This window comes from Marmota flaviventris, chromosome 15, assembly GCF_047511675.1.
Source record: "Marmota flaviventris isolate mMarFla1 chromosome 15, mMarFla1.hap1, whole genome shotgun sequence".
In the NCBI taxonomy this organism is placed as follows: domain Eukaryota; kingdom Metazoa; phylum Chordata; class Mammalia; order Rodentia; family Sciuridae; genus Marmota; species Marmota flaviventris.
Window position 1 is genome coordinate 62,311,264 of NC_092512.1, and position 13,049 is coordinate 62,324,312.

The 13,049-nt window shown below is 40.5% G+C and overlaps 1 protein-coding gene and 1 non-coding gene across 2 annotated transcripts in view; one reads left to right on the forward strand and one right to left on the reverse strand.

Moving 5' to 3' along the window:
• Slco5a1 (solute carrier organic anion transporter family member 5A1) overlaps positions 1-13,049 on the forward strand; it is a 141,605-nt gene that overhangs the window by 13,442 nt on the left and 115,114 nt on the right. The gene's annotated exons all lie outside the window — the stretch shown is intronic.
• LOC114106587 (small nucleolar RNA U13) lies at positions 4,851-4,954 on the reverse strand. The gene has a single exon (XR_003585226.1). It is a non-coding gene; the product is annotated as a small nucleolar RNA U13 (small nucleolar RNA).

The following is a 13,049-nucleotide window of genomic DNA, read 5'->3' on the forward strand; positions in this document are numbered from 1 at the left end:
AGTGCCTCGCATTTGCTGAGTCAGGATCCTCCTGTCTCAGCCTCCCAAGCCAGGGATTTCAGGCCTGTGCCCCGTACCAGCTCCATGATGTCTCTTTATCAGCAAGTTCTCAGTGTTTGTAATGATTTGGCTTTCTTCTGTCTGGTACAGGACCCCACCAGCTCACTTCCTAGCCACGGTTAAGGCTACAGGTAACTCTAATAGCACCTTTCAAGGGTCTCAGATAATCTCTGGAGTCGGCACTGCCTATCTCAGTTGTCCACGGCTGGCTCTGTCCTAATCTATCTGCCCTCCCCACAATTATGCTCACTGCCTAGAGCCTCACTTCCTGTTCCCTGCCCAGTCCCTGAGGATTCTATTGGGCTGCTTCCTTGGATCTTAACTGTGACTTTTCCAGGCTGCTGAATGTTGCTTTCTGTTGCCTTGACCTGCAGCTTGGCTGGTACCACTATGTGTAGTGGCTTCTCAAGCTCTCAGACCCGTTCCTGGGTGTAGAGCCCTGGAACCCCCGCTGTCCTGGTGTGGAGTTCAGACAGGTAAACCACACTCACGTACTTCACTGTACACAGTGTAATCCGTGGTGGGGGTCATCTTGTGTTTGTAGTTGGTGAACCCTCCTGTTCAGGCATAGCCCGATATTAATGAGACTTGTGATCATGGGCATGAGTTATCTGTGAGTCAGTCACTGGAGTGGTGTCCCACATTGCGCTGCTCTGCGCTTGTCCTGTCAGCTTGCAGATGATGCTGTTGATTGCCAGAAGAAGGGGAATAGGAGCAATGCTCAACCTTCTCATTGCAAAGACAAAACTGCACTCTCATTCCCCAACCTTCCATATATCTCAATATGTGGAAGATAGCATAACAATAATAGTGATAATAATAATTAACATGGCATAATAATGATGGTATGGTAATTATAATTAACATCTTATAGATAACCCTGGGAAGGCAGTGTGTTTGAATATTCTGACTAAGTTGATATTAAGTGACTCAAATGATTCTATGGCTTTTCACATTTTCTTTTGGCAAATCTGACTACGTTCTGATAGATGGCTTGTTCTTTTTTTATTTTTAAAAATGTTGAGACAGGGTCTTACAAAGTTCCCCAGGCTGGCCTCAAGCTTTCAATCCTACTGTTTCACTCTTGTTGCTGGGATTACAAGTGTGCACCCCTATGCCCAGCTCTATCCCTTTTTATTTTTTAAAAAATTTATATGCCAAACAAAATGTTCACACTTGTATTAGTGGCAGTTATATTTAGGATAAAAAAGTGTTGATGTCCTTTTAGATATTTAAAAGATAAGTTGTCAATCGATATGAGTTATTGACCTAAAAAGTACAGGTCGATTATTGTACATTTTATTTAATCAGTTGTTTTCAGATGATGTTGACTCATTTTTGAATCTGTAAGTTTGCCTTGTTTTAAGAAAAATGGATAAGGCAAACATAAAAACTTAGAATCCATAATTTTTTAAAAAAGTTGTTTTTTAGTTGCCAATGTATTTTTTACTTTATTTGGTTATTTATATGTGGTGCTGAGGATCAAACCCAGGGATTCACACATGCCAGGCAAGTGCTCTACCACTGAGCCACAACCCCAGTCCCAGAATCCATTATTTTTTGAGGGTGGGAAGATAAAGGTGAATTCTTTCTTTTGAGATGGGGTCTTACTATGTTGCCTAGGCTGGCCTGGAATTTCTGGGCTGAAGGAATCCTCCAGCCTCAGCTTCTCTAGCAGCTAGGGCAAGCTTGAAAAGTGAATTTCTAATATTACAATAAAGTTGTTTGCTTTACTCTGAATTTTTTTAGGTAAGATAAGTAAAATTTATACTTTGTATGAGCTCTTAAGGGATTATCCATCTGTTAATGTATATTTAAATTCTGGGTATTTATTCTCACTGATCACAAAATTGGGCCAATAAATGACTTTCTCCTTTTTGATTTTACTTCTCCTTTTTTTTATTTGGCATCATTTGGGATTTTAATTTGAGGGCTATTAATCCTTTCATCAATGTCACACTTCAAGCTTACTACCGAATCTGTAGGCTCCCACTGGGACTTTCCCTACCTCTTAGAACATTATTGGTTGATTATTACCCTTTGCTTTAATTTACTCCTACTGATTTAAAGTCTTTTGACTGCTCTAATGTGAGTCAATCTGAATTAATGTTTCAGAGAAGACCCTGGGAGGCCTACAGCCAAATGCTTTCTGAGGTTACTATGTCTGCTAATTTACTCAATAAAACCCCATTTTTTCCCCTTCTAAAATGGCCAGATATTTTATTGCTGGTTTTATTACCTAATTTGTTATGATCCTTTCTTTTGTGAGATTTTCATTAGACATACTTTTTTTTGTGTCAATATAATTAGGAAAATTCACTGGTTTCTTTAAAAAAAAATTAATTGCCAGTGTGCTAATAGGTAGCAACCAATTTCCCTTGTGCCTTTGTACAACACAAACCTACTGTTGTGATAAAATATAATTTTTCCGGGTATTGAGCAATTATATCAAAGACTGTGTTAACAAAGTATTGCTACTCCCTAGTGGATGACTTTCTAATTTCATTATTGTTCTCCTGCCTTTTTTTTTTTGGTGGTGCTGGGAATTGAACCCAGGGCCTTGTGCATGCGAGGCAAGCACTCTACCAACTGAGCTGTATCTCCAGCCCCTAATTTCATTATTGTTAAAATCAGATTTTTAACAGCCAGTTCAGTCATTTTAATGTGATTATTATGTTTTTATCCATTTAATTGCCGAATTTCTTCTTTTTAAATATCCCTTTTAGTTTCTTATAGATTATTTAGGTTAGAGCAAACTCCTGATATTTAATTCATTAGCCTTCCCTCTGTACTCCAAGTTTCAACTGAATGAGCTTTTCTTTTCTTTCTGGCTAAAGATGCTTTTACTAGCAGTTTTTTTGAGAAGTTGCTTCATAACTAAATAGTCTTCCCATTGTATCATGCGTCTTCTTTTTACTAGAATTCATGATGCTAGAATTTTCTAACGCATTTCCATTTGCCCACCCTCTGTGAGTTACTTGTTTCTTTGTTAAAGGAATAGAATGTGTTCGAGGTTTTTTTCTGTCCTCAGGGGCTTATGTTTCCAAATTGCACAGTTGCTTCTCACACAAATAAAAATGACTTGGAGACACAGGTGCTGACTCTTCTGTGAGTTTGATATTAATAAACTAAAGCCAAGTTTTGATATTCTTTGAAGGGGAGAGGGTAGTATGAGACAATGGAAAGGGAGTGGAGGTGGAGCCTGAAGCCTCAGCCTGGGTATTAGACTTGCTTCTGCCACTTGCTTCTTTGGGACCTTGAGACACTCATATTCTGGTTTATTTCATCAACTTGGGAATAACGACTTGTGCTCCACCTGTATTATACATGTGGCAATAAGATGAAATGAGATTCATGGTGACCATGTGTTTTCATTTATCAGGGGTGATGCATGCATGCTCTGAGCTGTATGCTGGGGTGTGGCAGGAATAGGATGGGCTTCATGGAAATTACAGACTTCCAGGGATGGACAAACCACAGATAAGTAACCAATAAATAATTACACAGCAGGGACAGTGCTACAAATAGCGTTGCATTTGGGGAAGGGATGCTTAGACAGGAAGATCTTTTAAGAGGAAACAATGCGTGAGCCAAGGCTGAAAGGATCTTTGAGAACTGGGCATGCTGGTCCATGATTCTGATATGGCAAGCCCCAGAGTGGAACATCAGAATCACCCGAGAAGCATCTTTCAAAATGCAGACTCCTGGGCCCACTCTGGGAGGTCTAATTTGGTAGATTGTGATCAAATCCTACAATGTGTACTTTATAAAACCTTCATAGATGATCTCATTGATCTCTCAGGTTTGGAAATGATTGTCCTGCAGAAATCCTAGCCAGAGACAAGTTTCTGTTCAAAGGAGGGACTGTGGCTTCTTTTATTTTGCTTCTCATCTGCCATGAGTAGCTCCTCTACATTTCTCAAACTTCTGTGATATAGAGCTCTGGGCCTCTCAGTTCTGTTCTGGAACTTGTTCGCATTTCTCAGAAGGTGTATTAAATGAGGGAAACTGGTGTATAACACTGCATGCTATGTTGATTGTTTTTTTTTTTTTTTTTGGTATCAGAGATTGAACCCAGGGATGCTTCACCCCTGAGCCACATCCCCAGCCCTTTTTGGTATTTTATTTAGAGACAGGTCCTCAATAAGTTGCTGAGGCTGGCTTTGAACTTGCAATCCTCTTGCCTTAGCCTCCTGAGCCTCTAGGATTATAGGAGTGCACCCCTGTGCCCAACTGCTAAGTTTGATTGTTGTGGGTTGGGTTCAAAATCTAAAGGCATTTTGTAACTTTATGTCTATGGGAAATTTCATGAAAATTAGCACCAATATTCTTCACACTAGAATTCATTGTGTCTCTGCCTTCTGCCTAGTTGTAATATAATTTAAATACATTTAGCATATAATTAATGTATTTGAGTGATTTGATCTATGGAACTAGAAATAGCTCTTTTCTTGGGGTCATGGAGGTCTATCAAAAGCCAATTTGTGTCTTGGGGAAAAGGAACCAGGAGGTGCTTTCTCTTGGGAGTTTCTGGGAAGCTGGTGGCAGTATATTTGAGAACACGGAGTAGTTACTGGGATTTACCAGTGAGAGTTTTATTTTTTCTTTCTTTCTTTTGTTTGCTTTAGAAATCCTCTTGTTCCAAGTTGTATTTTAGAAAGGTTGGTTACGAGCAGTCCAGCAGTATAGGCTGTGGCTAGTGACAAGTAATCTTTTGGAACACAACTTGTCAATTTGTGCTTCAATAGATAATGTCCTGAATATTGATTCTTGTAGCCACCCCACTCCCACATCAGAAGGCTGATGTGCTGACTTTATATCACAGTTTCAGGGAGGAACATCATGCACAATGGCATGAAAACCCAATGGTCACGACTGTGAACCAGGACAGGATCCTGAGTAGTGGCTCTTAGGTTTGGCTTGTGCACTCAACCAAACTCTAAGGTTTGATTGTCACCTTTTCTGCCCAATGGTTGATCCCTGTGGTTGGACCAGAGCTTGAGTGACAACCATTATTCTCTGGTGAGGAGATGTCAGCATCCAGAAATGAACACATTTCTCTTAGCAAAGCCATGAGTGACCAGGAAGGCTCACCTTAAAGTCAGAAGTGTCAAGGTTTCTATGCAGGAGGGGTGAGGACCTCATGGAGAGGACTCTGACAGACAGGCTCACCTTCCTTTTTTGCCTGAGATGCCTCAATTTTATTCCAGCATGTTTTAACCAGCTTTTTCACTGCTCTGACTAAAAGATCTGACCAGAACAATTGTTGAGGAGAAAGAGTTTATTTGAAGGCTCATGGTTTCCAAGGTCTTAGTCCATAGACAGCCAGCTCCATTCTTCAGGGCTCCCGCTGAGGCAGAACATCATGGTGGAAGAATGTAGCATAGGGAAGCAGCTCACATGATGATCAGAAAGAAGAGAGACAGAGAGCGCTCCACTTGCAAGATATATCCCAAAGCCATGCTCCCAATGCCCCACCTCCTCTAGTCACACCCTACCTGCTTTTTGTTACCATTCAATTAATCCCACCAGGTTATTAATTCCCTGATTGGGTTAAGGCTCTCATAACCCAATCATTTCCCTTCTGAACCCTCTTGCATTGTCTCAATTGTGAGCTTTTGGGAGACACTTTGCATCCAAACCACAACACAGCACTAATATCATACTTCTCCCTGAGGAAGGGTGGAGTGTAGCCTCGTACCTGAGATGCTGGTGACCATGGAGCAGATCATCCCCTTCCCTTGCTTTGCTTTGGCATGTGAAGAGGTGCACCTTGCAAAAGACATTCATGAATACTGAGACAGAACATCAGGAAATAAACGCAGAAAATACAAGAAACCCATGGCTTGCTTGATTTTTTAAGGTGTAGATCTTGGAACCTATCAGAAATGTTTTGCTTCCAAACCTGATTGCATCTTTCATCCTTTCTTAGGAATTTTCTTTTTCTTGAGATAAGGTCTTGCTATGAAGCTGAGGCCGGCCTCAAATCACAATCCTCTTGTCTCAAGCTCTGAGTTGCTGTGATTACAGGTATGAGCCCCTGTGCCCAGTTTCTTTCTTGGGAATTTTAATGTCTAGTCCCAGAGGACTGTTGAGAGTCTTATGTATTCCTAGCCAGACTTAAACTTTCACCGGGTCTCTGACCTGCTTCTGCAAGGAAGGTACTGCAGTGTCTCCTGATCAACCACCCCCCCCACCCTTTCTATCTTCAAGATTCCATCTCCTCAAATTACCCGCTAGCTGCTCATGCAAATTTCTACCTCTCACCTCTCTTCTCAATAGGAAGATCAGGAGGTGAGCTTGGGTTCTACCTGACTAGTAGAATTCCTTGAGAACCAAAAAGATGATCTTTCAACTTGAGTTTTGGATATCACTGAAGCCCAGGGACAAACCAAAGGTGTGAGATGGCAGATTCTGGAGGTTTGGCCAGGGAGGATGCAGCAATGTTGAAGTCCCAGTCTTATTCTTTTATTAAAACTAGAGATTATCTCAGGAGACGAAATACACACAAATAAGATGACAGCAGCACAAGTCAGTGCTGCTTCTGTTGCTGGTGGCCAGTCCTGTCATTGATGCTGTCATACTCCTAAGAGGGACCCAGCCTTGTTACCTGGCATGGTAGTTGCTGTTGTCTTGACTCCCTCTTGTTTGAGGGACAGGAGTGGGCTGGGCCAGAAAGGCAGAGAGGGGTATGATGGAAATGGAGATTATGGGGAAGTGTGAAAAGCAGAGCAGAGCATCTTTCTGCACGAACATGGCAGTGTGCTTGGGCCAGGATGTCGAAGGCCTTACAAGGCACTGTGACTTGTAAACGATCCTTATGCCCCAGGCTTTTGGTATTCTATGTGCTTGCTTGCTTGACATTTTCCAGTGATTTCTTTTAATCAAAAATTATCTCATTGTCCATTTTCAGTCAACAGAAAGTAAAAATAGATAAAAATGAGTGCATACAAAATATCCTCCAGATTATTCCCTAATATTAAAATTAACTGAGTTTTCTGCAGTATTATTGGGAATATAATCAAGTGATTAATTCATGGTGAGAAAGGTGTGTGTGTGTGTGTGTGTGTGGCTGTTTCTTATTTTGGATGAATGTAACCTTCATTAGAGAATTTTAATTTGAGGGTAACTGAGTTTTCTTAGTCATAGCAGATGGTAAAATGGCCCTCAAGTGTGTTGGGGTAGCTGTTAAGCTGATTAATTCTCAGTGGGACATCGTGTGTTAATTAGAGCTTTGTTGTTACTGGAGGGGCAAGTGGTATGTTGTCATATAATATAATCTTAAGACCCTAAGGAAACTTGAGAAATTAGTCCATCTCCCTGTGAAATGCTCAAAGCACCTTAAGAGAATTGCTCATTAATAACAGAACTCTAGACTTTTGTGGGCTGGATTTATCTTAAAGATGATTTATACCAGTGGTTCTGAAACACTGGTGAGCATCAGAATCACCTGGAGGTTCCAACCCACATTGCTGGGCTCAGTCCTGTGGGTCTATTCAGTAGGTCAAGGGTGGGGCCTGGGGAGTGGCATTTCTAATGAGTGCATTTCTGCTGTCTTGGTATGGCAGCAACGCTCCATGTTCTACAGAACACTGGTTTCATGGACTGCATTCATTGGTCTATTCATTCATTGACTGAACAAACATTTAGTGCACTCCTATTCCCAGTGTTTCAGGAGCTGGGTTTATAGTGACGCACAGGACAAAGTTCTTGTCTCCAGGAGCCTCTATTTTAGTGCAAGAGGCAGACAGTACATCATGTGATATTGAATGAGGGCTATGAAGAAAAAGAAAAAGTAGAACCCCTTGTAGGAGAGTGGTGGTCAGGGAAGATTGCTTTGAAGAGTCAAGCCCCTTAGGGAGAGACGGTAGGTCTAAGAGCCTGGAGTGGGAAGATTCCGGGGTGTGTTTGAACTCTGGAGGATGGAATCTCATTTTACTGGAAGTAGAAGGAAAAGAGGAGGGAGAGTGGTCAGAGAAGGTACAGAACATTAATAAGAGTCACACACAAAAAACATTCCTCTGACCAAATGAGTTCAGGAAATTCTGTTCTCAACATTAAACTTTTTCTTTAGCCTTTTGTATTAGTCTATTTTCTATTGCTATCACAAATACTTGGGTAACATAAAGAAAAGAGATTTATTTAGCTGACAACTTTGGAAGCTGAAAACTCAGACTACATGGCTCCAGCTCTGGCCAGGGCCCCTCTTGGCTGCATCACCTTATGGCAGATGGCATGGTGGGCGTGTGTGTGAGAGGGAGAGGTCACATGATGAGACAGAAAACCCGAGCCCTGCTGGGATTCAGTGAGAACCATTTAATCCCTTCCAAGGGCAGTGCCTCCAGTGACATAACAACCTCCCTGTCACCACACTGAGGGCCACGTTTCCAACACAGGAATCTGAGGGGACAAAGTATACCCAAATTATAGCATTTTTTTTGTGTGTGCTGATCTCCATTGTCAAACTTCAGGAGAGGAATAAAATACTTAGTTTTCTCAAATTTACATGACCACAAAGCTTTTAAACCCACAATCATCTCAGAGATTAGTATTCTTTGAAATCCACTTGGGAAATTGATGTAGTGGGTCTTACTCCTCGACTTGCAAAGTGTTCAGGCTTGAAGTGACACAGGTGGTAGAAAGTACACTGGGTTTGAAGGTTGGAAGACTAGGTTTGTGGCTTTGCTCTAATGGTTTGTTTATGTGGGACCTGGCCACATTGCCTGAACTAAAATGAGGGGGTTGCATCTCCTGCTTTCTAAGGGAGAGAGTGACTTTGGATGAATGACTACTGATTTTGTCAATCTTTTTGACTGTGGAGTCTGTGTTAGCTAAACTAGAAGAAAATGTTGGAAGATGTGTATAAATATATTCATCAGATGCCACCATCTAGGTTATTTGTTGCTTGCAAATGCATACACTTCCCAGACAAGTAATTAAAATAAAATCTGTCAGAGAAATGTAAAACTCTAAATCATAATTTGTTGGTAAAGAAAATAAGAAATGTATAAAGACTAGGATCTATGCTAATGTACTTTGCAGCAAAATATTTTAACATAGATTTCCATTTTCATGAAGTGCATAGTTGATTAAAATACAAACAGTACATCTCAGGACAAGTGAAATTTCTTTTTCAAGTGTGCTGTCTAAGGAATTGTTGGTGGAATAGTAATAATAATAATAAAAAAAACTCTTGATTTAGTCTTTTTTTTTTTTGTATCAGGTATTATGACCCAGGGTTGCTTAACCACTGAGCCACATCCCTGGCCTTTTTACTTTTCTTTCTTTCTTTCTTTTTTTGAGATAGGGTCTTGTTAAGTTGCTTAGGGTCTTGCTAAGTTACTGAGGCTGGCCTTGAACTTGGGATCCTTCTACCTGGGAAGATTCCTGGGTTTTCTTGTTCACTGGCTTCTTTTAAATCCTTTCTATAGTGATGCCAAACTCTTAAAATAGCAGTTTGTATATCTTTGCTCAGACATTTTCTGGGGATCCTCAGGTTCCTCCTTATTAAGGATAAACTCCAATTTCCTGCCTTGACATTGAAGGTTGTCCACATTTACTCTTTCTCTTCTATTCCAAATAATCCACTCTTTATCTTATTTCTGGTCTTTCCCTCCAGTTTTGTATATGAGTGCCTTTGCCTTCCTGACCCATTTGTGTCCAAATTTTATTCCTCCTCAAGATCTTGCTTAAATATATGCTTATCTGAAGTGCTCATGATTTTTTCTTGGTAAAATGTAATACTACCCTTATTCATTTGGCCATTAATCAGCACTGGCTTGTGATTTTTCTGGTATTGATTTGGCATTAATCCATGTATTTAAACATTTTATGTGCATATCTCCTTTCCTTAACTAAATTATAATGTTTCTGAGGGTATTTACATGTGTTTCTTCCTTCATTTTGCTTTTTCTGTACTGAGATTGAATTCAGGGCCTTGCATATTCTAGGCAAGCACTCCAATACTGAGCTATATCCCCAGCCCTTTTATTTTATTTTGAGACAGGTTCTTGCTAAGTTTCTGAGGCTGGCCTTGAACTTGTAATCTTCCTGCTTCTGCCTCCTCACTAGCTGGGATTACAGATGTTCCCACTGTGCTGTGCTTAGGGTGTTTACATTCCTAATACCCCTGTGCTCTGTGGAAGAAGATGGGTAATAGATGGGGTATTTATAATATTTGATAACAATAGATCCTAGACTCACAAGACTTCCATTTTTTAAAAAAAGGTAAAGATAGAATTTCAGTTTAGATGTTTTCCTTGTTGACTTTATTTTTGACTTTACTATTTATAATGTTGTTTATCCTGATAGTCTGAGCTTCCTTTAATAGTCAGATCGATATTTGCTTGAATATCTCTTAAAGTAAGCCTTCGGTAATTCACTTACTAGAGAAGGTCATTAAATTGTTGAGTATTGAATTTTTAAAATGAAATAAACTTCATCTAGGAAATGCCCAGTGACAGATACGATTCTTCTGTTGTTAATGACCCAGATGCCGTCACACGGGGCTGTGAGCTCCTTGAGGGAAGTTGCCATTTCTCAGTCATTGCCATGATGCCTGTCCCTAATAGAGACTTTGCACTTGGGGTGCTTTGCATGTGTCAAAGGAAAATGAGCAGAGCCACAGGTTTAGAAGGACGGGGACACTATATCTCAGACAATTTTTAATGTATTAAATATATGTCATTAATAAAATATTTTTTCTTCTTTTTCTTAATTTCATTTTTTAAATTTGTTTTAATTAGTTACACATGACAATGATCTTTATATGTCATACATTTGAAATATTTTTTTCTTATAAGTAAACATAGGATTATAGTTAATGGCTGTAATATAATAGGGGGGAAAAAAAAAAGACCTCTCACATCCTGACTCAGCACATGCATGCGTTGGCTTTGTAGCATCTACTGGTGCTAAAGTGACTGCTGCCATTCTGGTTTTGCAGAGGTTTCCCGTTTCCTTTTCTCTGTCCCTGCAGAGCGATCGTGCTGGGCTGGCTATGTCTAGGTTCTTGTCCCCAGTTTTTGCATCCTTGAAACTTACCCGGGGACACCCAAGGCTGGCCCTCTCCACAGGGTGATGGGGCCCAGCAGGTGAGGAACAATTGGCAAGTTGATGAAATCCGAGGACCTTCAGGGTATGGGGCTGGTGGGAAGGGCAGAGAAAGCCTCACCTCTGTACCCTGTGATGGCCTGCAGAATAGGGGAGAACAGGGACGTCCCATCCCTTTGTTCCTTCTTACATGATGTAAGTAAGTGACAGTGGAAGGGAGCACCCTGACTTACAATGGCAGATGTGCCATCAACCCTGTTCTCTTTGACTCCCCTGAAGTCCTGCCTCAGCCTCCTTCTCTCGGTTTCTACTTGGCAGTTGCTGCTCAGGCTTCCTGGGCTGCAGTCCTGTGTACCATGCCTCAGAAGTCAAAGGGCCTTCTTTCACTTGTCCCCTGGCCAGCAGATCTTCATCCTCAGTGTCCTTGAGCACCTCCTGATGATACCTCCAGGGACATAAAATTAATTGTCTTTCAACTTCCAGGATGATTCCCTAATGGCTTGCTTTTTTTTTTTTTTTATCACATGCTCAGCACTGCATTTTTTTTTTTTGTAAATGGCATTTAAAACCTCTTCGGTTACACTGCTTTTTAAATTTTTTTTTTTTAGTTGTAGATGGACACAATACCTTTATTTTATTTTTATGTGGTGCTGGGGATCAAACCCAGTATCTCATGCATGCTAGGCAAGTGCTCTACCACTGAGCCACAACCCGGGCCCTCATACTTTTTTTTTTTCCTTGAACAGTCTGGTCATAATTATTCACAGATCATTAAATAAAAGGACAAAAGAGAAGCCAACAATATGCAGACACCCTTGCTTCTGTACATTGGCAGAGGGCAACTCTGCTGTATGGTGGTGAAGGCTCTGGGGCTGAGGTGCTCTGTTATGTCTTAGGCCAATTTCTTTCTTTTTGGGCACTGGGGATTGAACTCAGGGGCACTTGATCACTGAGCCACATCCCCAGCACTATTTTGTATTTTATTTAGAGACAGGGTCTCACTGAGTTGCTTAGCACCTTGCTCTTGCTGAAGCTGGCTTTGAACTTGCAATCCTCCTGCCTCAGCCTCCTGAGCTGCTGGGATTACAGCCATGCACTACAGTGCCTGGCTCAGTTTCAATTTCTACTGTTTGAGAACAAACAATATTTCTTGGGGGATGGACTTACATTCGGAGTTCTGAAATAGATTATTATGTGTGTGCAAATAAATAAATATATTTGGGACAATTTCAGAGACAGATAGTATTTGGATGAATCAATATGGTGTGTGGCATTCCTAAACACAGTAGGCTTGTAGCCTGGAACCATAACAAAAAATTTGCCCTCAAATCCTTGCTTTAGGCTCTGCTTCTGGGGAAATAACCAGGGTTTTCCCATAGCCAGGACGTTCACTTTTGTGAGAAGATAATTTTAGATTATACTAAAACAACGAATTTAGTTAGAATGCTTCCCTTGTTCCGCAATTAAGATGCACAGTAGGAAAGCATCTTATTTAAAGAATAAAATGCTCATGCATTATATTATCATAATATCTAATTCATTGTTTGAACTAAATGAATATTAAAAATGATAATTGTATGTGTAATTAGTTTATACCAAGGTTGTTAGAAAAAATTGTTCACTGGGGATATAGGGCCTTATTATTGTATCATTCCAGCCTCATGTATTATAATGTTTGTGACTCTTGGTTGTATGTTTATAAAAACCTCACCAGCTATAATTTGGGTAGGCAATTTTTAAGTGGAGTTGGCATGGTTTGTATGAGAACAAATTCAACTGATGAGGGTAAATGTAGATAAAAACAGTGAGAAACCGTTCATTTAAGCTGCTGATGGGGATCGTGGACCTGGATAGGTAATGAGATTTGTAAAGATCTCTGTATCATAATTCTATACCCAGCAAATTACTGTGCAATTCAAAATCAACACCTGAACCCT